A 26,856-nucleotide genomic window follows, 5' to 3' on the forward strand; every position below is an offset into this window, starting at 1 on the left:
GTTGAAGAAGTTAACTGCCCAGGGTAGATGCAAAGGTTTTTTACCTATCAAAGCTTAAATTAAAACAGCTTAATAGTGCTAGGTCACTATATACTTTATTCTAAAATTGATTTGACAAGAACTGAATTCTTATCTCATATGCCTGTATGTGAGTGTATATTGAGAAGATCAGAAATTGTTTAATTTACCTCAGGGTGATCACACCATAAATGAAAAAAGCAGAATCTTCCTTTAGTATGTCTTTTCTGCCACCAAATTCTTGTATGGATATTATTTAGGCTATTTGTATCAGATTTTATGTGTGCATTTCCAATTGGGGATAGTATTTCATTGTTACTATAAAAGAGAGTAGGCAGGATATAAGATGTCTTCATAAGCTTAAAGAACTATTTTATTGAAATGGTTATATCAAACCTACATGTAGAATTTATTATCATGTTACTAACTGTCTCATTTCAGATATTAGAAGTATTTAAGGAAAGATATGTCACAATTTTGTTCTTGGAACTGTTAGGAAGACCAGGATTAACCGTAAGTTTGTCTATAGTGTTAACATATCAGGATCAGTATATAGGAATATGATAGGCATAATGCATTTGAACTCAAAGTTAGCATTTGGAGGTAATGGGAGATTTTCCACAAGAGAATATTCAGTACTACAACTAGTAAAAATTAATTTTTTGAAAAATATATTATTTGATAAAAAAGATCCTACTGGTACTCTATGACACAAATGACTGCTTCAGATCAAGCTCACAAAATAAGGGAAAGCAATATCATACCAAGTACCAAAGAAGGTCACACACTTTATCTGGGGGAAAAATCTATTTATATACAACAGCAAATGATTTAAACGTTAATTGTCTTACAAGTTGATAACAGAAACTTTATGTCAAAATTTCAAGTAAACATCTGTGAATTTCAAAAACAATATATATCTTTGAAACGACAAAGAATGTAAATGAGAATGTAACTATGTACCCGTGTAGGTACAAACCATGCATTTATCTTAACATTGTTATTGAAAGGTAAGTGTTTAAAAATTATGTAAAACTTTATAAACTACAGTTTCCTGTTGAAAAAATTGAACAGATATTCATAAATATTAATGCTGGTAAAAAAATTAATTATTTTTTAAATTTGTTATGCCATTATCACATTAATATTAATTATCCCATTGGTATAAAATAAGGAGATGTGGTATGATTGCCATAAAATAAGGAGATGTGGTATGATTGCCATAAAATAAGGAGATGTGGTATGACTGCCATAAAATAAGGAGATGTGGTATGATTGCTATAAAATAAAGAGATGTGGTATGATTGCTATAAAATAAGGAGATGTGGTATGATTGCTATAAAATAAAGAGATGTGGTATGATTGCTATAAAATAAGCAGATGTGGTATGATTGCCATAAAATAAGGAGATTAGTATGATTGCCATAAAATAAGGAGATTAGTATGATTGCCATAAAATAAGGAGATGTGGTATGATTACCATAAAATAAGGAGATGTGGTATGATTGCCATAAAATAAGGAGATGTGGTATGATTACTATAAAATAAGGAGATGTGGTATGATTGCCATAAAATAAGGAGATGTGGTATGATTGCCATAAAATAAGGAGTTGTGATATGATTGCCATAAAATAAGGAGTTGTGGTATGATTGCCATAAAATAAGGAGATGTGGTATGATTACTATAAAATAAGGAGATGTGGTATGATTGCTATAAAATAAGGAGATGTGGTATGATTGCCATAAAATAAGGAGATGTGGTATGATTGCCATAAAATAAGGAGATGTGGTATGATTACCATAAAATAAGGAGATGTGGTATGATTGCCATAAAATAAGGAGATGTGGTATGATTACTATAAAATAAGGAGATGTGGTATGATTGCTATAAAATAAAGAGATGTGGTATGATTGCTATAAAATAAGGAGATGTGGTATGATTGCTATAAAATAAAGAGATGTGGTATGATTGCTATAAAATAAGCAGATGTGGTATGATTGCCATAAAATAAGGAGATTAGTATGATTGCCAAAAAATAAGGAGATTAGTATGATTGCCATAAAATAAGGAGATGTGGTATGATTACCATAAAATAAGGAGATGTGGTATGATTGCCATAAAATAAGGAGATGTGGTATGATTACTATAAAATAAGGAGATGTGGTATGATTGCCATAAAATAAGGAGATGTGGTATGATTGCCATAAAATAAGGAGTTGTGATATGATTGCCATAAAATAAGGAGTTGTGATATGATTGCCAATGTGACAACAATCCACCAGAGACCAAATGAAGGGGAGTAACTAAGGATCACCATACAACATTCAACAATGAGCAAAACCCATACCATATAGTCAGCTATAAATGATATTAATAATAATTCTTTATTTAAAGAGGGATAAAGGCACCAGAACATGACAAAATGTAAAACAATTCAAATGAAAAAACCAAGGACCAACAAAAACAAAAAAAATATGACAGACAGCAACCATCAACAACAATTAAATGATATTTTGAAACTAGGCTTATATAGAATTCAGCAGAGTTAAACATGTATGTGACCAAGCAATCATTCCTATTATTTTGGAACAGTCATGTAACAAAATAAGAGCATAAGTGTAAAATAACAATTTTGGAAATGGCTCAATTTATGGGATTAGCACAAAACAACATAAAGACAAAAGTACAGATCTAAGAGTTCTCATAGTTACTGTAAGATAGTTCAAAGCCAATCACAACTAATAAATAAATCATGTTCGCCCAGCCTAAAGTACTAATCAGTACATATCTAACAGTAATTAACAAAGTCTTATAGTGTGACGTATTCTATATGACTTAAAGTGGTATATTTTCTAGAATAAACCTGAATTAATAAATGATGAAGAATGTATGTATAGTGCTAAGGAGATGTAAAGTCAGTTAGCACATATTTAAATGAAAACAATTCTAATGAAACTATTTATTAAAGACACCATGCATTCTTTGTTGATAAAGATGTCGTGTTTAGATTTGTGAAGACAAATTAATCATTGAATATTTTTCCATGGGAAATGAAAACAATCTGTGTGTGGATCTGTCTAGTTTATCCAAGGTCAAAAGAGGATGAATTTAATGTTGTTCTGCTGGTAAATAAATGTTCCTAAGAGTATATTTTTAAAAGGGCAGCACTTTCTCTCCGGATCATTCAAGGAAAAGTGAAGATATACAGATATTACGGGCCCTTTCTTTAGTAAGTCCAGTGGCGGATCCAGAAATTTTCATAAGCGGGGGCCCACTGACTGACCTAAGAGGGGCCCGCTCCAGTCACGCTTCAGTGATTCCCTATACAAGCAACCAATTTTTTTTCCAAAAAGGGGGGGCCCCCCTAAATCCGTCTCCGAAGTCTATATACTTTTACAGCATTATGCATTGAGTGTGTTGATAATATATAAAGGTAATATCTTTGGTTAGCTTGCTTGATAGCTGAACTGTGAAGTCATTATTAGGTTAGGTAAACTTCCCTCTGTTTTAAGAGTAGACTAGTCCGACAGATAACCAACCTATCTGTCTGTTTGGACTAGAATACTCCAAAAGGAGAGTAGTTTACCTAAATTAATAATAACTTCACGGTTCAGCTAGCAAGCAAGCTAATCAATGATTATACCTTTACCTACACACTCAATGCATTCTGCTGTAAACTTTTGTTAATATATATAAAAAGATGCTGTATAAGTGCCAATGAGACAACTTCCCATCCAAGGTCATTTTAAGGAAAGCCATTAGCGGTAGGTCAATGATATTTGGTATGCATGTGTATAATTATTTGACTGCCCTATGTTCTAGGTCCATTTTAAAAACTTTTTGAATATTTTACTAATTAAAGTTTGTATTAAGGTTAATTGGAAAGGAACCACTTATAATAAGTCAATGGTATTTGGTATGCACTTTTATAAGCATTGGCATTTCTCATTTCCAGGTTATTTGGTCCTACACCTTCAGTCATGGTTCATTGATTGAATACTTGAATAGTTAACATGTTTAAATATTACCATTTTAATTTTCAACATTTGCATTTTACTATAAAAATTTTAAAAAGAAAGACATATCTTTGTTTTTTACCCTTTTTATTTATATCTCAGTAACTTATAATTCCATTGGAAGTTGAATACATTGTGTATATGATTTGTTACAGTAAATTTAAATTCATCTACATATATTTTGTTAATAAGGTTGTGACCCCATTCTTACACTCCAGTGCTCAGGTTTAAGTTTTGTTCAGTATCTCTGAAATAACATTTTAGATAGATTAATTCTGTACTGGTATTTTGTATGAAAATTCAAACTACAAAGTACATGTGCATTGATAGATTGATTTAACCTAGAACTTTTTAAATAGAATATATATTTCAGTAGGTGAGTGGTTTTAGTGTACACAGTCTTACATGAAGTTTTGGTAATAGACTGATTGTTAACAAGGGTTAAAACAATACCAGAATGTCAAAAGTAGGAATATGATGTTGTATGTCCTATTTCTAATGTTAAAGTAGATATATACATGTTTTATCTTTTTTGGTTCTGTGGGACATGAAATACACTTGTAAAAGAATCAATATTATTTATATATACTTCATATCCTTGTTGTATTTCCTTACACTTCTTATCAGATATAAGGGGAAAAAATCAGTTACAATCATTATCAATTAATAAATTACAGGTAGAATTCAATCAGACCAGGTAAACAGTTCGTTATCTCACCTGGCTATAGTAATCTTAAACGTCACCTCGACATTAGTGGTATGTCTATAGAAGATAAGTGTGGGCCTATCTCAAACAGGACTTAGTGGTGATGTGGCACAATACCAGGTTAGAAGTCATATTTGTTTAACACTATTTGATTAAAGGAATCATTTTATGTATATTGGTATGTAAAATATATATTCTGTTTTACACTTAATTTTTATTTTCATAAATTAAAACTTTAACATTTTACCAAATTATATGTATATATATATAACGTAACGGTACCCAGATTGCACTGAGTACCCAAATTGCATCTATTTAGCAAAAATGGCAGCGGGAATCTTACAAGATTTCCTAGAGACTAAACAATTTGTATTTTTATGTCTTTCAACATAGGTAAAAATATTTAGATATATACGCATAATGTTCACAGTATTTATCAACAGATGAAGTGTTTACTGAAAAAGCAAAATGTACCATAACGTCGACATGCGACGTCATCAAAACGTCATCTTTTTAAAATAAGCAAATACAATATGTTTCAAGTATTCATTTCTTAAATAATGAAGAGTAAGCATGGACAAATATCCAATTGTTCAAAATATTTGAAAAAATTAAACAAAAGCTCTGTTACTCGACTTTTGACGATGCGAATTTAAGCATGGATGCAATCATTGATGGTTTGGAGGTTAGTTCAGACCAATTTTTCTATGATTCCATATGGATTGAAAATCAAATTTGTGTACTTATATAATAAAGAAGGATAGGGCTACAATATAAACACTAAATGGAAATTGTTGTCTTGATCATAAAAAAACATAGTTAAAAAAACTGTCAAAATAGGTGCAATTTGGGTACCGTCACATTACAGATATTTCATGCATTGAAAAGTACAAATTTTTTGAATATCGAAATAATATCTTATAAATAGAAATATGTTTGAACAGAAGGAGACGTGACGTATTCATCAATGACACATCAAACCAAGTACACTAAAAACAAAAAAACTTCTAATGGTAAATATATACAGAATTCAACAGTAAACATTTGTTTCTTTATTGTCCTCAAGTCAGGAATGATGTAATATTCAGTATATATGCATATTTATATATATTATCATTTATGTTTGTGTGTTAGATATCTTGTAGAAATATAAGACAAATTTAGCCTTACTGAAAATAGAATTTAGTAATAATACAATGTTATCTAAAAATCACTGGCAAACAGAGCGAAAAGGGTAACAATATATCAACTTATAGAAAGCATGATGACGTTTCTAACTTGGGCCCTTATCAGTTGAAAGGTGTGCTTTAAACAAGGTTATAGAGGACATCAGACTTAGAATTTCAGTGGTGTTCCATAAGTTGCAGGTCAGCTATAGAATTTGTTTTTTTCTCACTAAATATAACATGAAATATATTCTTGTTATTGAAATGACAGATTAAAAGATGTTTTTTCATCATAAATTATAGTAGACTACAATATGATACTGACTTTTGAATGGGGAGTATATAATTTTTCAATACATACTCTAGTGTAGGACATTCTGTGGCTTAACTGATGATACAAGGGCTACATACTCTAGTGTAGGACATTCTGTGGCTTAACTGATGATACAAGGGCTATATACTCTAGTGTAGGACATTCTGTGGCTTAACTGATGATACAAGAACAATTGAAAAGTCACCCTTTTTATGAAAAAGTTCAGAAAATCAATAGTAAAACAATGCTGTTGAAGATACTTATAAAAATTAATTTCTAAACAACAATAGTAGAAAAACAAATGATAAGAGATATCTATTCATCACACAAAATCAGTACATGCATAGCAAAATACACACAAAAAGCAATGGAACAGGGGTTTTATTGCTGCTTCATCTCAAAGTCATAGTGAGGCCATCAACACAGGGCAAAAAAAAAAACTCTTGTCTAAGTGAAACTTTAAAATGGCCCCTAGCACTTTGCAAAATGATTCTAATAGATTTTGTAAGCAGTATATTTTAAAGAAGTTATTTGTTAAACGGTCTTATTAGAACGAAACATGTAAATACACTGTTTAATGATTATTATCTATCAAGCTAATTGTATAAGAAATGATCATATAGTCCTTAGCATGTTATAATTTTCCAAAACATATATCTTTTTTTCATATCTCAGTTTTTGAGTACACTGTTTTGCTCTAATGTCACATGAACTAGCTTTTAATACATATATAAATATTGTCTTTTGTGAATACAACTAGTTGAAAGTTGTGTCTGTTAAAACTAAAGATAAATATTTTGATGAGGTAGATTATCCATTTTGTCACTAGATTTCCTACTGCATTATGATACTCAGTCAAGTTAGAACAAACAAAAGATGTAAAATGGAGCACACACAACTTTTATGTTTTCTTTACATGTTAAAATCATCAGATTTTTTCCAAAATAGCCTATTCATAAAACACATACTACAATAATTTGTATTGTTTTGTTGGGTTGCTGTATCACCCATAGGTTTTTCTTCAGTGTTTGATATAATTTTTCTGAGATTTCTCTTCTTGAGCAATTTTTTATTTTAAAAACTAATGAAAACATGAAGGTGTGTGTGTGTGCGACTAAATACGAGACAATTAGGATAGATCTAGGAAAAGGATCTATAAAACTTTAGAAATTAATGTTGGTTAATGTCAGCTGTCGCCAAAGAATGAATGAAATCTCTTCGATCAGTTAATAAGGAAAACTATCATCATATAAATCGAGTTGATTTATTGAGCTCTACTGGAACAGCTGTACCTTATTGGAAATATACTTTAAAAGGATTTACTATTTTCTCTAAAAGTTTTTAATGAACATAGTAATGTCAAACAAAAAGGACATTTTATTTATGAATATATTATACCCAATTCTTAGAGAAGAGGCTATATTGCTATCATCTTTTTTGTTTAACAATTATTTACGTCACTCTATTCCATCGACTTCATTATGTGGACTCTAAATTGGCCAAAAGTTTTGTTAAATTTGGATTACGCTTTGGATTTGCTATAGATTGTGCAGATTTTTGTTAAAACAATTTATAACGAAATTTGTTGTCATGACCTTATAAAAGAGATTATCCCAATAGGCACTAATAAAGGAATTTATTTAACTTAATGTGTTCATGTTTGTGTTTTCATCACACTTGACTTTTCTGTTGCCATGCCCAAAGGGGCCATGACTATATGTTATATTGCTATCAGAAATATGTTCATATGCAGCTAAGCCAGTCGAAATAAGCTTATGATTTGCTTTATCTCCAAAGGATTGGTATCAAAAGTTTTAAAAAATTCAGAATTTAGCATGTTCATGCATTTATTATTGTAAATCTAGCAATAAAGTAAGATTACAATTTGTTTTTTGATCTATGAGTTTGACTGTCTCTCTGGTATCGTTCTTCCCTCTTCTAAAGTTAATTCTCCTTGTTTAAGAATATTATAAGCAGAAATAAAAAGTATTGTTACATTTTTCTTTCTAATAAAACATCACATTGTTTCTAATTTTCATTATATCTGGATTACCTGTTAAAAACCAAAATGTTACCCGTTATATATAGAACATAGATGTAAGACAGAGCCAGAAGCCCATATTGCATTTTTCTCATTTTAATGAGTTAAAATTTCCGTTTTCTACTTTTAGAATTATCACTGATGACCAACTGACTTGTCTGTTTATTGATAGATTTGGACATATAGCAGAAAACAAAGGATATAATATACATTCATGACACAAAATCAGTACATGCAAAAAACCCAAAAAGCAATGGAACAGTGCTTTCATTGCTGTTTTCATCTCAAAATAACAATAAAGTCAATATAATGCATATATGAGCCTCTATTTCAACTTCTACACCATGTACATGTATAAGAATTCTGAAATAGTATAATCATACATAAGTACCAATACATGTTTTTAGATTTATCCCTTTTTCAATATGTTCTAAAGAAAAATTGTGTAATTGTATAGCATTCACCTTTTCATTAAACTTAATTCTGTCCCATTATACTGTTGTTATAACAAATGAACTTAAATTTAGGCTTTCCTTTGAAGTCACATATTATACATAGTCATTCAGATTACATAATATTGAACAGTTCTATGAAATTTCATCAAGAAGATGCAGATAAATTTACATGGAAATTCAATAATGGTTTATTGTCATCTAAAATCTCCCACAATTCAGTGCAGAAAATCTACAGCTTTCTGTGACATGTAGCACGGGATGATTTGTTATCCTATAGACAATACCGGTGGATAAAAAGATTGTAAAAACCTTGTCGATTTGTCTTTCATATCAGACAAATTCTATTTTCTTTTGGTTGAGAAATTGCTTTGACTTGGGTTAATTATACCTTATTATTTAGCTGTCTACTATGAGTTTTCCCTAATGAAGGAAAATATATGGTTTCCAAATCAGTGATGAAGATAATATAACTGTATGGTATTCCAGGCTAATGTTGCCAAAGGACTGAATATTGATAACAAATTAACTGCTACAGATTTTATTTTATTTGGTATATACCTTTACTAGCTGCAAAACGAGAAACTATTATATCGTATTTGATGATCACAATGAAATTCTGAAGCAGAGAGTTTTATTTCTGGTTTATGATCATTAGTTGAAGTATTTCTGGGTGCTTATAGAGCAGTTAATTTGATCATTGTAATAAATGCCAAATTTGATATTTTTTATTCATCATTTTAATTAGACCAAGTCAGTAAGAAAGAGTATTTAAGTGACTTGATTTTATAGACTTCCCTGTAATACCTACTCACTAGGCTGTGGCAAAAATTGTATTAACAATTAAAATCTTTCCCAGCATGGGAGCTCATCAGAGATTTATCTAGAAGAATATCTGAAATAAGCCAGTTCCATTCTGACATAAAGATAACTTATTATACCATAAAACCTCTACTTTAACCTTGTGTAGAATATTTCATTGAACATATTGGAAACTAAGAATTAATTTTCCTGGAGTGTGACCAGGAAATGGGATTCTTTTTTCCAGCAATTATAGCGCTGTCTCTTTGAGTTAAAGTCATGTCAGGATCATTTGTCATACGTATTGGTCAGTCTACGAGAGACAATTATTTACCAGTGGTTACAGTCTTCAAACCTATAATTAGTTTATAGTCAAGACTATGGACAAATAGTTAATGACAAGATAATTTTCATTCCCTGCCAAATTACCCTGTAGTACTACTCCACGTCAGCTTGTGCGTGTCTATATTTGACAGCAGTGGAATATTTGATTCTTTTTGTTTTTTATGATTATTTTCATTACATTCTTTAGTTGGATTTTGTGTTTTACCTGAATAGTTCAAATATATAAATATGATTCTGTTAACTTAGTTCGAGTGCAGTTTATTAATATTGTTTAAATGATTCCATTGATAGTATAGTGAAATACATCCAGAGTTTTTTTTTAGCCCTGTGGTTATTTGGACCACTAAGACTACAAAATCACCACTACATCCAGATTGGCAACTCTACCATTTTTGGTAGTCAGAAATGACAGATTTTGAGAGGAATGTCCCCCCATGGTCACCCCTTTCCCAAATTCCAAATATCAACAATTATCCTTTTTTGGTATTGCATATCAGTATAATAGAACAACTGGTCAAATCTTTAATTAAACAATAAAGAAAAGCAACTTGCCTTAATATTTTTGTCAAATGATAATAAAACTAAAAACTAAAAACTATTTCACATTTTTTTTTTAATATAAATGTTAAAAACTATCCTAAAACATGTAAAACTTAATATAGTATATAGTATTTGCTGTTCTTCTTATTATGACTATTTATTTTGTCAGCTCTCACATCTAAAAATTAATTAAAAGTTAAGTCCTACAAGCTAAAATACCATGTATAATGAATAGTTTATGTATGTCTAAATGTTACTATACATGCCATGTTACATCTATATTTGGTATATTTTCTTAAGCATATTTCTACTTTATTAGGTTTTATATGAAATATATAATATGAAAATATACAAATCTTATATATATATGAACTCTGTCATGTTGTACATGGAAGCTTACTGAACTGACAATTGACCTTAGAAAGATATGTGGCCTAAGGTCTGATGTGTCAAAGTAAATACTAATATTACAACTTAAGGTGTAAAATATAATAAAACGTGTACAAAGAAACAATCAACATAATAAAAATAGTCGTTAGAATTGACGTTGTTGAATTATAGGCCCTGATCATTTTCTTCCTGAGGTACGTGTTCTGTACATGTACCGATGTGCGTACTACATATACTAATGACACGTACAACAAATTATGTCAGTAATTAGATGCATACCTGAAAAGTTAATTAAATTAAACTTAATGTCATGTGAAAATAAATTGATATTTTTGTTTTACAGTGAAAAATATGACACAGTTTTGACGTGATGTCACGGACTTAACCTGATTTATAGTAAATTTATAGTGTTACAAACAGATACAATAGGACTTTATCGTGCAGAAATCCAGATTCTTATCATGAGGTAGGTCTTATATATTACAAAGTTTACATCCATGTAATTGAACTTTGAAAAACTATTAACAGTGGGTTTTTTTTAGCCGTTCCTAGGGACATTATGTTTTTCAGTCTGTGTGTCTGTTCATTTGTCTGACTGTCATCTGTCTGTCCTGCTGCAGGTTAAAATTTTTGGTCAAGATTAGTTATTGATGAAGTTGAAGTCAAATAAACTTGAAACCATTATTAGTACACATATTCCCTATGATATAGTCTTTCTAATTTTAATGCTAAATTAGAGAGTTTTGCCCCAATTTCATGATCCATTGAACATAAAAAATGATAGTGCGAGTGGGGATCCATATACTATGGTGTCTAAAACCCTTAGCAACATCTAGGTGCATAAAAAATGATAGTGCGAGTGGGGATCCATATATGATGGTGTCTAAAACTCTTAGCAACATCTAGGTGCATAAAAAATGATAGTGCGAGTGGGGATCCATATACTGTGGTGTCTAAAACTCTTAGCAACATCTAGGTGCATAAAAAATGATAGTGCGAGTGGGGATCCATATACTATGGTGTCTAAAACTCTTAGCAACATCTAGGTGCATAATGATAGTGCGAGTGGGGATCCATATACTATGGTGTCTAAAACCCTTAGCAACATCTAGGTGCATAAAAAAATGATAGTGCGAGTGGGGATCCATATATGATGGTGTCTAAAACTCTTAGCAACATCTAGGTGCATAAAAAATGATAGTTCGAGTGGGTATCCATATACTATGCTGTCTAAAACCCTTAGCAACATCTAGGTGCATAAAAAATGATAGTGCGAGTGGGGATCCATATATGATGGTGTCTAAAACTCTTAGCAACATCTAGGTGCATAAAAAATGATAGTGCGAGTGGGGATCCATATATGATGGTGTCTAAAACTCTTAGCAACATCTAGGTGCATAAAAAATGATAGTGCGAGTGGGGATCCATATATGATGGTGTCTAAAACTCTTAGCAACATCTAGGTGCATAAAAATTTCTTTGCAGCTGCATTTAATCATTTTCTAAAAAGGAAGGAAACTTTAAATTATATATCTTCTTAAATATTTTTTTGTTGTCAAAATTTGTTTTCTTTAAGTATGATATCAATCTCTCTCCGATGGTCTATTGGTGTTTTAAGCATCACAAAAAACATGCTTGTAGAGTCATTATAGGGTTATGTTATTGGTTTATCTCAGACATAATCGCTTGATTTACAATATTCAGACACTTCCTGAATTAGAATAGTACATGTATGGAAGGTAGGATTCTCTGTCAACTATATCTTAGTATATCCCTAAGAAATCAATGGTCATGTACAAACTATTCACACTAGTAAAGTGCAGGTGTTATATTGTACCCTGAAGGAAAAGACAGGAAAACAATTTCTCTTTTCTCCACAATCAATATTTGGACTTTTACAGTGTGCACTGTTAACGCTAGTGTGATGCTCCAGACTAGTAACATTTCATTCTCACTAGTAAGCATTTGTATTTGTATATAACAAAAAGGGTTTGTCTTCAACTTTTACTTGGGAAAGATTTTGGTGCAGACTATTTTTAAAATTTAAAGAAATAATTTGTATATTCTATCATCCTTAGTTCCGAACTGGGAGGAAAAGGGGATAATAATGTTTATCGCTATTTTGTGCATTTTTCCTTTGATCTTTTTTTGTGATTATTTTCATATCATGCTACTAGCTTGAGATGGAAAATTATCACTAGAAACTAAGCATGCACGTGGCGTTGCTAACAAAATTGACATGAAATTGACAACGTCGTCATAGGTAAAATAGCAATAAAAAGATTATCATTGTTCATTTCAACTTGATTGCCTTTCTCGTTTTGGCCGTCCTGGCTCAAGCGAGAAAATCAATCTTGTTGAGATGATCACCGATAATCTATAATTCTATCACAAGATCTACCTTCCTTAGGATTTCTTCAATAGATATACCATTGTGCATATTGTTACTGTTGTGTGTTTTATTGTCTGGTCATGATGGAGTAAAAAGGGAGAGTTAGGTAAGCTGTTGATGATGAGGACGTCAGTGGTATCTCCTACATCAACAATGTATTTAGTTTGTGATTTGGTCAGTTTAAGAGGAATCACTAGCGGTTGGTCAATGAAATTTGGTATGAAGATGTGTTAGCAATGGCAAAACTCATTTCCATTGAAAATATTTGGCTCCAACCCCTCAATCATGGTCTATAAACTTTGTATGTTTGCATAGTTTACATGTTTTAAGTTTGTGATTAAATCAGTTTAAGAGGAACTGCTTATGTTGGGATATTTGGTCCTGCAACATTACTCTCATAGTTTACATGTTAAGTTTGTGATTAAATCAGTTTAAGAGGAACTGCTTATGTTGGGATATTTGGTCCTGCAACATTACTCTCATAGTTTACATGTTAAGTTTGTGATTAAATCAGTTTAAGAGGAACTGCTTATGTTGGGATATTTGGTCCTGCAACATTACTCTCATAGTTTACATGTTAAGTTTGTGATTAAATCAGTTTAAGAGGAACTGCTTATGTTGGGATATTTGGTCCTGCAACATTTCTCTCATAGTTTACTTGTTAAGTTTGTGATTAAATCAGTTTAAAAGGAACTGCTTATGTTGGGATATTTGGTCCTGCAACATTACTCTCATAGTTTACTTGTTAAGTTTGTGATTAAATCAGTTTAAGAGGAACTGCTTATGTTGGGATATTTGGTCCTGCAACATTTCTCTCATAGTTTACTTGTTAAGTTTGTGATTAAATCAGTTTAAGAGGAACTGCTTATGTTGGGATATTTGGTCCTGCAACATTTCTCTCATAGTTTACTTGTTAAGTTTGTGATTAAATCAGTTTAAGAGGAACTGCTTATGTTGCGATATTTGGTCCTGCAACATTACTCTCATAGTTTACATGTTAAGTTTGGGATTAAAGCAGTTTAAAAGGAACTGCTTATGTTGGGATATTTGGTCCTGCAACATTACTCTCATAGTTTACATGTTAAGTTTGGGATTAAAGCAGTTTAAAAGGAACTGCTTACGTTGGGATATTTGGTCCTGCAACATTACTCTCATAGTTTACATGTTAAGTTTGTGATTAAATCAGTTTAAGAGGAACTGCTTATGTTGCGATATTTGGTCCTGCAACATTACTCGCATAGTTTACATGTTAAGTTTGGGATCAAAGCAGTTTAAAAGGAACTACTTATGTTGGGATATTTGGTCCTGCAACATTACTCTCATAGTTTACATGTTAAGTTTGGGATTAAAGCAGTTTAAAAGGAACTGCTTATGTTGGGATATTTGGTCCTGCAACATTACTCTCATAGTTTACATGTTAAGTTTGGGATTAAAGCAGTTTAAAAGGAACTGCTTATAATGAGATATTTGGTCCTGCAACATTACTCCCATAGTTTACATGTTAAGTTTGGGATTAAAGCAGTTTAAGAGGAACTGCTTATGTTGGGATATTTGGTCTTTGAATGTTTTGCATAATTTACATGTTTGAATTTTGCCTCTTGGATTCAATATTTGCATTATACTATCAAGTTACTAACAGGTGAGACATATCTCTGTGTCACCAGTTTATTTAATTTTGGTTCCTTTGTATGTTTTTGCCTATTAAATATGGTATCCATTTTGCTGAACTAGTATACATTATTGTCTTGGGCCAGCTGAAGCCTGTGTCAGGGTGTTGGATTTTCTGGCTGCTTTGACGACCCATTGGTTGCCTTGGTCCGTTTTCTGCTCATTGGACAGGTTGTTAGTCTATTGACACATTACCCATGTCCATTCGAATTCTATGTGTAGTATTCAGTTTTACTGTATAAAGTGAACCTGATTAAACCTGAAATTCTGTTTGGATTAGACAGTTGATTGTTTTATACAGATTAATTAAATGAATAAAAGTCATTATTTACATAAAGGAATGTGGTATGATTGCCCTTGCTTATGAGACAACTATCCACCAAAGTCCAAATGATGTGGATGTAAACAACTTTAGGTTGTTGTATGGCCTTCAACAATGAGCAAAACCTATTCCTTATAGAATATATTTATGCTTTACTTCAAGATTTCAAAAGCTATTTTTTCAACAAACAATAATTCGCTAATTTATGGTTAGAAAGAGGAAAAGCTTAATATTCTGTTTTGAAAGTTTATTAAAATTTTCTCTTGACAACGACAAGCTTGTGTCTACCTGTACTTGTATAAAGTTACCACATGAAATCTACTTTAAAGTAAAGCTGCAGATATAAGAAGGTAGGACAGCATGATTTATAATCTGCAGGTTAAATACTTTGCTTGTACTTGTATATATTTTAGTAATCTTTATACTGATATATAAACAGAATTTACTGTTTTTTATACTTTGTCTTTTTTGACTGACTTAAAAGGGGGGTGCGTGTGATTAATGATATATATACTATGGATTCATTATTATTCGTTGGATACCAATTTTCATGGATTTCGTTGGTACAGGTGAACCACGAAATTAAATGTTCAATGAATAACAAATTTGCTATACAGAATTCGGCAAAACCAAGAAATCAAATATCCACAAACATGTAAAATTTTCTTTATCCCCGAAAATTGGTACCCACGAATATAAATCAATCCACAGTAAAGGGTTTATAATGACATTATTAGTCTCTGGTATAGCCATACAATCCCTGTATAATGTTCCACAGTAAAGGGTTTATAATGACATTATTAGTTTCTGGTATAGCCATACAATCCCTGTATAATGTTAATTTCACAGTGGTTTAAATTGATCAGTGTTATAATTGTGTCCTCTTCCAGCTTTATGGCATTGAGAACCAATAATTACAATGATTTAGAGATGTGATAATCTGGTATTACATGGAATTCATTTCATTCATACTCAAATGGAATTATAGTTACATGGTAACTGTATTGACTTGGAGTTTCTACAATGTTTCTTTTTGAAAAAATATTAACTGATGATATAAGTTTGATTTATGGCATTGTCATCGCTACAATTTCCTTATTCCGGACGATTGTTTATCAAATTTCATAAAACATCAATTTACAACTGTGCTGATGTTCTTGTCTTTTGTGTAAATTACTAACTGTGATTGATATCGGCAAATAGAGTTGAGGATCAAGTTCGCCAATAGTGACATGTTGCTGAATTCATCATTGCAGAAACACTTTAAGCTTCAAATTAGTTGAGATTGTGATTGAGTTATAGTTGTAGTTCATCAGAAGAGAACAAGTTCCCAGTAATCTGTCTTGATTAAAACTTCTGAGAATTGTCATAAAAAAAATCTCCACCAATGATCTTGTCACAGAAAGGCCACATTTTTAAATACAGGAAACTTGAATCTGACTGCTGAGCATTAAAAAGAGGATATTTGGGATTAAAAGCAATAGCTATGGTAACTCCATATACCTCTTTTGTAGCTCATTAGTACAGATATATTTCTTGCTGACATACAATAATTATCATATATCCTTAGAAGCATGCAAGACCTGGATCACATGAGAGGCATTAAAACCTTAAATCTGATATTTCAATGACAATCCTTCGTTTGAATTATCATAGTGCTATCAAGATAAAATATGGTATACACCTACTCTGGACTATCTGTGAGGCTCAAGGTTAAAGTAACAACATGATTAGATGTATTTCCATACACAGTAGGTCAACTATATTTAGTGTATGGAATGATAGTAAGGTTTACATGATTGATGATCTAGTTCATCTGACCTTAACCTCATTTTCATGGATCAATGGTCAACATTGAGAACTTATAAACAATAAGTCAACTATAAGTGTATGGAATAATTGAAAGGTCTGTCTGTTTAGCAGGATTTATCTGACCTTAACCTCATTTTCATGGATCAATGGTCAACATGAGAACTTATAAACAATAAGTCAACTATAAGTGTATGGAATAATTGAAAGGTCTGTCTGTTTAGCAGGATTTATCTTACCTTAACCTCATTTTCATGGATCAATGGTCAACATTGAGAACTTATAAACAATAAGTCAACTATAAGTGTATGGAATAATTGAAAGGTCTGTCTGTTTAGCAGGATTTATCTGACCTTAACCTCATTTTCATGGATCATTGGTCAACATTGAGAACTTATAAACAATAAGTCAACTATAAGTGTATGGAATAATTGAAAGGTCTGTCTGTTTAGCAGGATTTATCTGACCTTAACCTCATTTTCATGGATCATTGGTCAACATTGAGAACTTATAAACAATAAGTCAACTATAAGTGTATGGAATAATTGAAAGGTCTGTCTGTTTAGCAGGATTTATCTGACCTTAACCTCATTTTCTTGGATCATTGGTCAACATTGAGAACTTATAAACAATAAGTCAACTATAAGTGTATGGAATAATAGAAAGGTCTGTCTGTTTAGCAGGATTTATCTGACCTTAACCTCATTTTCATGGATCATTGGTCAACATTGAGAACTTATAAACAATAAGTCAACTTTAAGTGTATGGAATAATTGAAAGGTCTGTCAGGTGTTTAGCAGGATTTATCGGACTCTGACCTCATTTTCTTGGTTCATTGAACAATGTTAATTTGTCTTGGCTAGGAATTTATTTTCTTGAATACTATAAATAGAAAGGGCAACTATGATTGGTGTATGGAATAATTGAAAGGTCTGTCAGGTGTTTAGCAGGATTTATCGGACTCTGACCTCATTTTCTTGGTTCATTGAACAATGTTAATTTGTCTTGGCTAGGAATTTATTTTCTTGAATACTATAAATAGAAAGGGCAACTATGATTGGTGTATGAAATAATTTAGAGGTATACATGTCTGTCTTGTAAGGTACCTGTGACCTTGGCCTCAGTTTTAAGATCCTTGATTATGTTAAGTTTATGTATTACCTAAGCCCCCAATGGTGACTGGGGAAAAGAAATATGGTCACTTGGTCTTCTCCCGACCGGCAGTAAAATGCTTGCTGAAGTGGGGCGTCCGTTTGGCTGTGCGGGATGTATCAAGTTCGAAGTCACGTCCGGTCAGAATGGGGACATTAAATCCGATGTCTCGTGTAGAGAGAGTGCCACGCTCTTTGCACGTTAAGAACCCTTGCACAACTCTTTGAGGGGTCCGTAGGTGGCCTGTTGCAAGGCAATATTTCTGTCCCTATCCAATAAACCCTCATTTTCCAGTGGCAGTCCAAATTTCCCCGACCATCATCCCAGATGGCCTATTTTGTGACCTACCTATTGTATTTTTGTGATATGCATGAAATATTTGCCACTGGACATTAAGCAACCAACAATCAATTAATCATGTATTACCTATGATGCAAATTAAAAATAAAAATAATGAAAAAATGAATCATGGTCACAAAAAGCAAATAAGATGAGACATTTTAGCATTTGTGCTCTTGTAACGAATGTTGCGGCCCTTAGATGGAAAACCTCAGCTTTCATAAAGTGTGTGTGATCCTAGCAATGTTCCTAACACTTAACTGGGTTTCATTATATAAGTTGTAATCTGTTAATCAACATTAAACCAAGAAAAAGATGAAATAGTCTATTTTACCTGATCAGAGAAATGTACAATCAATGTATTTTACATGTTAGATATTCAGCAAAAATCAATTTTAAATGGGAAAACCTTGTCAGCTAGAATATGGGGAAATTATATGTTTAGAATGACAAAATGTTAACTACCGGTATATAGTGACATTAGCTGGTGGTACGAGATGGTTAAGATGTTATTGCCTTTTTATTGGTTTTTTTTTTGCTAAACAAATAGAATTTGTATTGTTTTTAATGGGAGACTGGCTACTTTTTAAATTCAGGTTACCTCACAATCTTCTTATATTTATAGCCATAGGATAGTTGTGTTTGTTTTATTTCCATGAGGTAGTGGCTCCTGCTTTATCATGAGGCCTGGCTAGACTTGACTGGTAAAAGTTATAATAAACTGAATAAAAAAACCCAGTAAAGTTGGGAAGTTTTCAAGGTGATGTTTATAAGCTTATAAAGCAAGATTAACTATCTCTTACAACAATTAGGTCTTTTGAATATTCTTCAGTCAAAGTTCCATTGCTCTCTTTGCAATGGTTTTGTGCTTTGCATAATTGAAAGTGATTTGAACTATCTCCCTTTTCAAACTCAATGATTTCAATTATTCGGTAAGTTACAGAAACTTAAAGAACTTAATGAAAGTTAAAAATAAATATTGATGTGTGTTGATGATTTGTTTTATATTTATGTCTTAAGACATATGAGGTCCCTACTTTTCCGATGTGTTTCATCGTCATTTGGCTGTATCAAGACTTAATGGTCCTTACCAGTCTTCCTGTATATATTAATGACTATGTTTATGACTCATTACAGGCACTGGCATCTATAGGTAGCTTGGTTTCCTTTTTTTTTTTTAGATATCAGAAAGGAATTATCAAATAGACAATTATTCCGTATTTGAGCTACCAAACTCATGATTTTCTTATTCCATATTTAAGCTACCAAACTCATGATTTTCTAACACCACTTTTCAAAATGATGAAATTTTTGTTTTAATTGGTATTAATCATTTAAATGAATATTAAGATCGTTGTATGTTATTATTTGGTAAGAATTGTTTTGAAGAACTAATGATGTGGTGTATGCTGAAACAGTAACTCTAGTGCATTATGGGTAGACAAACGTCATCTTCCATTATTATCTTTGTTACTTGATATGAATTGACAGAGTTGATCAGATGTCAACTGATTTAGTACTTTAATTACATTATAATGCTTAATGAAAATACTATATCCACCTAGGGTTCAAAATAAATCTAGGATTTATATTATTTTGTGGAATTCCAGATTTTTTTCCCAGATGGAATATTCCTTTACAATGTTTGCTTAAAGCTTATTTAAATTTGATATGAAGGTACTATAAGTTATTGCATGCAAAGGACATTGTCTGATGTTTGCATTCACAGCAGAAGACACTTACCATATTAATACACAGGGTATATCTCCCATAGGAGTTCAAGTGATTCCCTCCAATTTTGTTTTTATCTTCATTTATATTTTTCTACTGGAGTTACAACATTTAAACCTGGGTGGATATTGCCTCATATTTATTTCGAATAAATTTTACAGACTGAAAGTGCTATTGCTGACAATATGGAATCTGGTCATCATGTTGCTTTCTGACCATAATGGCTTTCATAGATTTGTCTGGAGCAAATAGAAACATTGGACTCAAATAATGATCCGAAATTAATTTTATTTGCCATGTAGAAATAGTAATTAAGTTTGGATTTAGTTGCTTACTACAATTGTATAAGCTTTTCACCAGAAATTTATTTTTCAAAATACAACGTAAACGCTATTAATCAAGCTGAAATTTCTTTTTTTTTTTTATGTTATTTACTTTTCTTGTTTGAATATATGTGTGCAGTTAATTTCAATTTGTAATGAAACAATTCTGATCTAGAAAAATATTTTTGACGGTTATGTCATGGATAATCAATGTAAATATTGAATAATTACCACGTTATATTGTTGCCCTTTAATTCGCAATTTTTCATTAGATGAATTTCTGCGTGGGATTTGCCAATTACAAATATTACCAGGACAATTTGAAAATTTAATTGATTCCTCCATAAGCTTAGTTTACAGAAGACCAAAGCTTTACCAGACATTAGTTTGAAGTTAACTGACGCAAAGGAAATGCAATTGTCTTGAGAAAGAAACAGAAATACTAATTAATTTTACCCTTCATGTTCGATTATAAGTTTGAAAAAGAAAATTAATATTGATTAGATAAGTGAAATGATTGTACTTGTCAAGGGGGTGATTAAATTTAAGATTTGATTGATTGATGTAAAATGTAATAATTGTCTACAATGAATTTAATAAGTTAGACAGGAGAGTTTTATAAGATGGTATGTGAGAGACACTTGTCAGTAAACATTGTCAAATTATAAACTTTTGGATAGAAAGTTGTGAAAATATAGAACTTCTTTATAATCGTTTATGTTATTTTTAAAGAAAAGTTATTTCTTATTAAAATTTGTTGGCAATACACCCTAATTGTATCCTGTTTGATTTAAAAAAAAAACCACACATTTTGATAAATAATGTTTAAATGTGATAAGTTTTACCATCTTAAAGATGGCCCATGTAATGTAGAAATGTCGTAATTCATCAGGTAACTTTGTAGTATTTTTCAAGGATATTCATTAAACTTTATCATTTTCTATTCCATTATGTGTGATTCTGAAAGGTATAGGGTGGATGATTGTCTGAATAAATGCTCCAAATTTTTTATTTGTAATTCCAGTAAGGGAATAAAATGAGTCTATTATTTAAATACATAAAACAGTATTGCCCTCTTAAATTCTCCGTCATGATCCTTCAACAATTCTCCTAGCTGTGAAACCTTAGCTCTAAGGTCCTTCTGATATTTTTCAACTATTTGTGGACCATTCAGTCCTTCACTGTATCTTAACATTGCATTGAACCATCTGATTGAAATAGAGTTTTTTTAAGTTTCTGTTATGGTAATTATCACAGTGAGTAGAATTGAGCGTTTTCAGATCCTAGTCAGCAAAGCTTAGTCAGATTAGTTAGAACTTCTATAAATAATGTAGTGGTCCCTATATACATTTTACAACTGTAACATTGTTTTAATAGATATAGGAAGATGTGGTGTGAGTGCCAATGAGACAATTCTCCATCCATGTCACAATTTTAAAAAAGTAAACCATTATAGGACATAGGTCAATGTACGCCCTTCAACACAGAGCCTTGGCTCACACCGAACAACAAGCTATAAAAGGCCCCAAAATTACTAGTGTAAAACCATTCAAACGAGAAAACTAACAGTCTAATCTATATAAAATAAAAAAAAAGAGAAACGAGAAACACGTATAAATTACATAAACAAACAACAACTACTGTACATCAGATTCCTGACTTAGGACAGGTGCAAACATTTGCAGCGGAATTAAACGTTTTAATGGATCTAAACCAAATTCTCCCTTTTTCTGAAACAATAGCATAACATCACAACATAGAAAAACACACAGTAAAATATCAATTGGCAGGCTTAACTCAATCAAAAAACCGCTACATTGACAACAACACTTAAGTAAACTGCATCTTTTATTGTCGACATGTTTCGCTGATTAGATCGGCTTCATCAGGACAAAGTATACAAAATTAGAACCCCTGAAGTACAAAAAAATGGTATCATGTATGTGACGTCATAATTGTCCATTGTTGACGTTGCTATGGGATACTCTATATCATTATGTAATGTTGAACAGAAAATGAATCAAACATAGTACAATGCAAATGAAGTTACTAAATTTAGAGTTAATCTATAATTTTTCGAATTGTCTTTAACTTTAAAATGGTTGTAAACTATTATAATGGTAAGTGTATAAATAAAATGTGTTTTTAAATAGAAATTAAATTTGTGTAACATGAATGTTAGTACAATGTCAGTGTACAGTTTTATAAAGTTTCTTCCTAATTTGGACAACACTTATAGGGCACACCCCTACCACTTCGACTGGGTTCCCTTTGGCCGGAGGTACTACTTCCAATCGCTTCGGGAATGCTGTAAAGTGGTTTACTGTCGCAAAATTTCTAGGCAATGTTGGTTGAACTGGAAATGGTGGTGGGAAGGATTTATGTTCTTTGTATCTTACTTCTCTTAACTTTAATTTCCTGCAGGTTTTAAATAGTACTGGAAATCTATCTTGGCTGTTTTGTGTCATCTCCATTTACTTTTGAAAGATCCTTTTTAAGGTTTCACACTAAAATAATTTTACATTTAATTTTCTGATGGCACAGAATGATGGTACATATAAATCTTGATATATCGGCCGTCCTGTTGTAGGAATGTAGTCCTCTGTTTGTTCTTCATATAAGTTTCCTTTTGTTTGGTGGTTTCTTGGCAGTAATTGATGGTATCAGTTGTTTGTTGGCTTCTTGGAATTCTTCGTTCTTGCTCGGTATAGAGATGGCCGTGGGGTCGGCGCTGTGTGGTACTCTACCAGCACAAAACATAAGAGGTGTTGGTTCAGCAGCTCTTGATTTATCAATCAAAAAACGTACATAATAACACTGTTTTAAATATCTGTATATAATAGAACTTTTATCTTTTGCTTGCAATAAGTTTTTATTTGTATTTATTTCAAAAGATAATATTTTTTTTGCTTTTTATGATTTGTGGTTGTGCGAAAATATACATCTTTTACTATTCTGTATTTATAAGAGAAAGTATAAAAATATTTTTTTTTCTTTCTATAAATCATCATGTTTTATTGGTGTCCTAAGTATGTATTAAGGATTATGTTTTTACAGCAAAGACACAAAGTAGGATGATAGATTACTTAAGCTTCAGCTTGAACATAAAAATGTCATAACATGGATCAAAATGTTACAGAAATATTTGCCTAAAAGGTGAAAACTTTGATAGAACTTAAGTAATTAATTGAACAATTGATACAACTTTACCTTATAGGGAGCTAAATCTTCAGTCAATTATTACATCAAATTTGTACATACCAGTATACATTTTAATTGAAAAAAAATATAGATTGATTATTGGTTCCTAGTAACATCCAGTGGCAAGTATCTCAACATTTATAAATAGATAATAACGACAAATTTACCAGTATACATTTAAAATGAAAAGATATAGATTGATTATTGGGACCTTAACATCCAGTGGCAAGTATTTAACAATTGTATAGACCGTGACATGTATATAAATGACAACAGCTTCATGTATATTTAACATGAAGGTTCTGAATGTTGAAAGTAAAGGCAAATTCTTAAAATTTAAACCCCCATAGAAGTCTGATTGTAAGTTGGACGAGATAAAACATACAACAGGCCAACCATGAATATGTGTGAACAATTATAAGAACTTACAGGATTTAGTGAGGGAGCTTACTAAACCTTAAAATGATAAAATGATACAAAGTAGAAAAGAAAATATTTATTTATATTAAAATTGAAGTTAGAATTTTTATTTTTTTTTTACTGTTGTTAAATTCAATTATTATGATACCGGTAATCTTATTCAACTTCCCTTTAAATTTGTGCTTCAAACTAGAGGAAATTACAGAAGTGATTTGTTAAGATATGTATTATTGTTTTTATTTTGTAAAGAAAAAATATGAATTTTTATGTATCATGATATTGAGCTATCAAAATTGATAAACAAAATTATGTATTTAAAAAAAATATGTGAAACTTGTTTTATTGTCTTTAAATGGTTTTGGAAACAAAGCCTTGTTCTTATTTTAATAAGATATTGGTTACAGACATGCTTAATGCCATTATTATAGATATTGCAAAGTAGATTGTGATTTTAAATGACGCCAAAGATCAAATTTGACATTTCTGTGCAAGTTGTTTGCCATTGCGACATATTATTAAATCTTTTGAATTTTAAATCACTTTGTTTTATTCAGAATCTTTTGCACTATCAATTTAAAATTGCTGCCTTTCAAAATTGTCTCATAGGTCAATTTTGAATCTCTGTTTCAAAATGAATTTATTCATTTTTAGCTCTATGTTCATTTAAAACATGGCTAGGCATTATGTTTTTCAATATATTACACCTCCCTAATGCTCTCTATAAAGATGTTGACAAATATAAATTCCTACCCATATTAAAATTAGAATAGAGCATGACATTGCAGAATTATTCATAATCCATATTAGTAAGGTGTAGGAGAAAGTATGAATAATTGATGTAGTGCATTTGGTTGGTGAAAATAATGACGTCTCTAACAAGAGTTTTCAAGACTGACAGAATTATAAGATTTAGATAGAGATATACAAAATACAAAATTTAGTGGAAAAAAAAACTTATGATAGTGTCTTGATTGAAGCCCGGTATCCAAGTCCTTCGTTAGTCCGTAGTCAAATTAAGTCTGTCAAGTTTGATCTCAATGATTATGGATTATAAAACACTCAAGCACACTAAAGGAAGTTAGGCTTTAATTTCCTGTTGTGTTTGTTTTAATAATGGGGAACAAATCACTTATATGGTTGTTAATTCTGGCGTGGATATCGTAAATCATTTTATACTTGATTTTTAGAATATTTAGAATAGGATATTGAAAGGCTAGGATATTTAGAATATTTAGAATAGGATATTGAAAGGCTAGGATATTGTATATCATTCTAATACTTAGATAATCATTATGGATGTTTAAACATTTAAAGTAAGTAGTTTAAAATTTGTACATGTACTTATCAGAGAAATACAAAATAGAAGTGCTGTTATATTTTCAAGTTCATACACTTTCTATGTTATAAAATTTGTACATGTACTTATCAGAGAAATACAAAATAGAAGTGCTGATATAATTTCAAGATCATTCACTTTCTGTGTTATAAAATTACATAATCAGAGAAATACAAAATAGAAGTGCTGTTATATTTTCAAGTTCATACACTTTCTATGTTATAAAATTTGTACATGTACTTATCAGAGAAATACAAAATAGAAGTGCTGATATAATTTCAAGATCATTCACTTTCTATGTTATAAAATTACATAATCAGAGAAATACAAAATAGAAGTGCTGTTATATTTTCAAGTTCATACACTTTCTATATTATAAAATTTGTACATGTACTTATCAGAGAAATACAAAATAGAAGTGCTGTTATATTTTCAAGTTCATTCACTTTCTATGTTATAAAATTACATAAACAGAGAAATACAAAATAGAAGTGCTGTTATATTTTCAAGTTCATACACTTTCTATGTTATAAAATTACATAATCAGAGAAATACAAAATAGAAGTGCTAATATAATTTCAAGATCATTCACTTTCTATGTTATAAAATTACATAAACAGAGAAATACAAAATAGAAGTGCTGTTATATTTTCAAGTTCATACACTTTCTATGTTATAAAATTACTTAATCAGAGAAATACAAAATAGAAGTGCTGTTATATTTTCAAGTTCATTCACTTTCTATGTTATAAAATTACATAATCAGAGAAATACAAAATAGAAGTGCTGATATAATTTCATGTTCATTCACTTTCTATGTTATAAAATTACACATCATTGTCCATTATACAAGTAAACATTACGTATATATAGCTACACTTTTATAAAGTACACTAATGAATACTATTCGAGTTAATAGTAACATTACCATTTTCAATGACAGTCCATTAATTATTTTGTGGAAAGGACCATAACTTATAAAAATAATAATTCCCCGAGTTAGATTAAGGAAAGGAAAGGAAAGGAAGGAAAGGAAAGGAAAGGAAAGGAAAGGAAAAGAAACAAGACACAGTTCAGTTTCCAAAAAAAAATGCTAAATTTCAATATAGTGCCACAATATAGTTGGTATTTTGTTTTTCTGCAAATTTAAACCTTAACAATGATAGCATTACAAGCTATAATGTTGACAAATTCATGGCTGCCTTTCCCTTTCATAAAATGTCTTCAAATGATAGCATGGCAATAGCTTGGTGAAGCATGAATCGGAAATGGTTGTAATTTGATATGTGTAACTAAGCTGACAATAGTATTTCAGTATCTATTACTGTAATGACTGCCTCATGGGATGTGTTACATTAACTGTTAATATGTTAG

The 26,856-nt window shown here is 30.9% G+C and overlaps 1 protein-coding gene across 6 annotated transcripts in view; it reads left to right on the forward strand.

The window, feature by feature from the left end:
• The window catches only part of LOC143065286 (polypeptide N-acetylgalactosaminyltransferase 5-like), a 73,499-nt gene that overhangs the window by 14,495 nt on the left and 32,148 nt on the right, over nt 1-26,856 (forward strand). For 4 of the 6 annotated variants that reach the window (XM_076238769.1, XM_076238775.1, XM_076238776.1 and 1 more), the window contains exons 3-5: nt 460-531; nt 4,713-4,919; nt 11,133-11,255. The gene's annotated coding sequence lies outside the window, so the exon portion shown is untranslated. Of the gene's footprint in view, nt 1-459; nt 532-4,712; nt 4,920-11,132; nt 11,256-25,363; nt 25,460-26,856 lie in introns of those variants that run through there. The other 2 variants (XM_076238770.1, XM_076238772.1) reach the window with 2 other exon arrangements.

Source organism: Mytilus galloprovincialis, chromosome 2, assembly GCF_965363235.1.
Source record: "Mytilus galloprovincialis chromosome 2, xbMytGall1.hap1.1, whole genome shotgun sequence".
Taxonomy (NCBI): domain Eukaryota; kingdom Metazoa; phylum Mollusca; class Bivalvia; order Mytilida; family Mytilidae; genus Mytilus; species Mytilus galloprovincialis.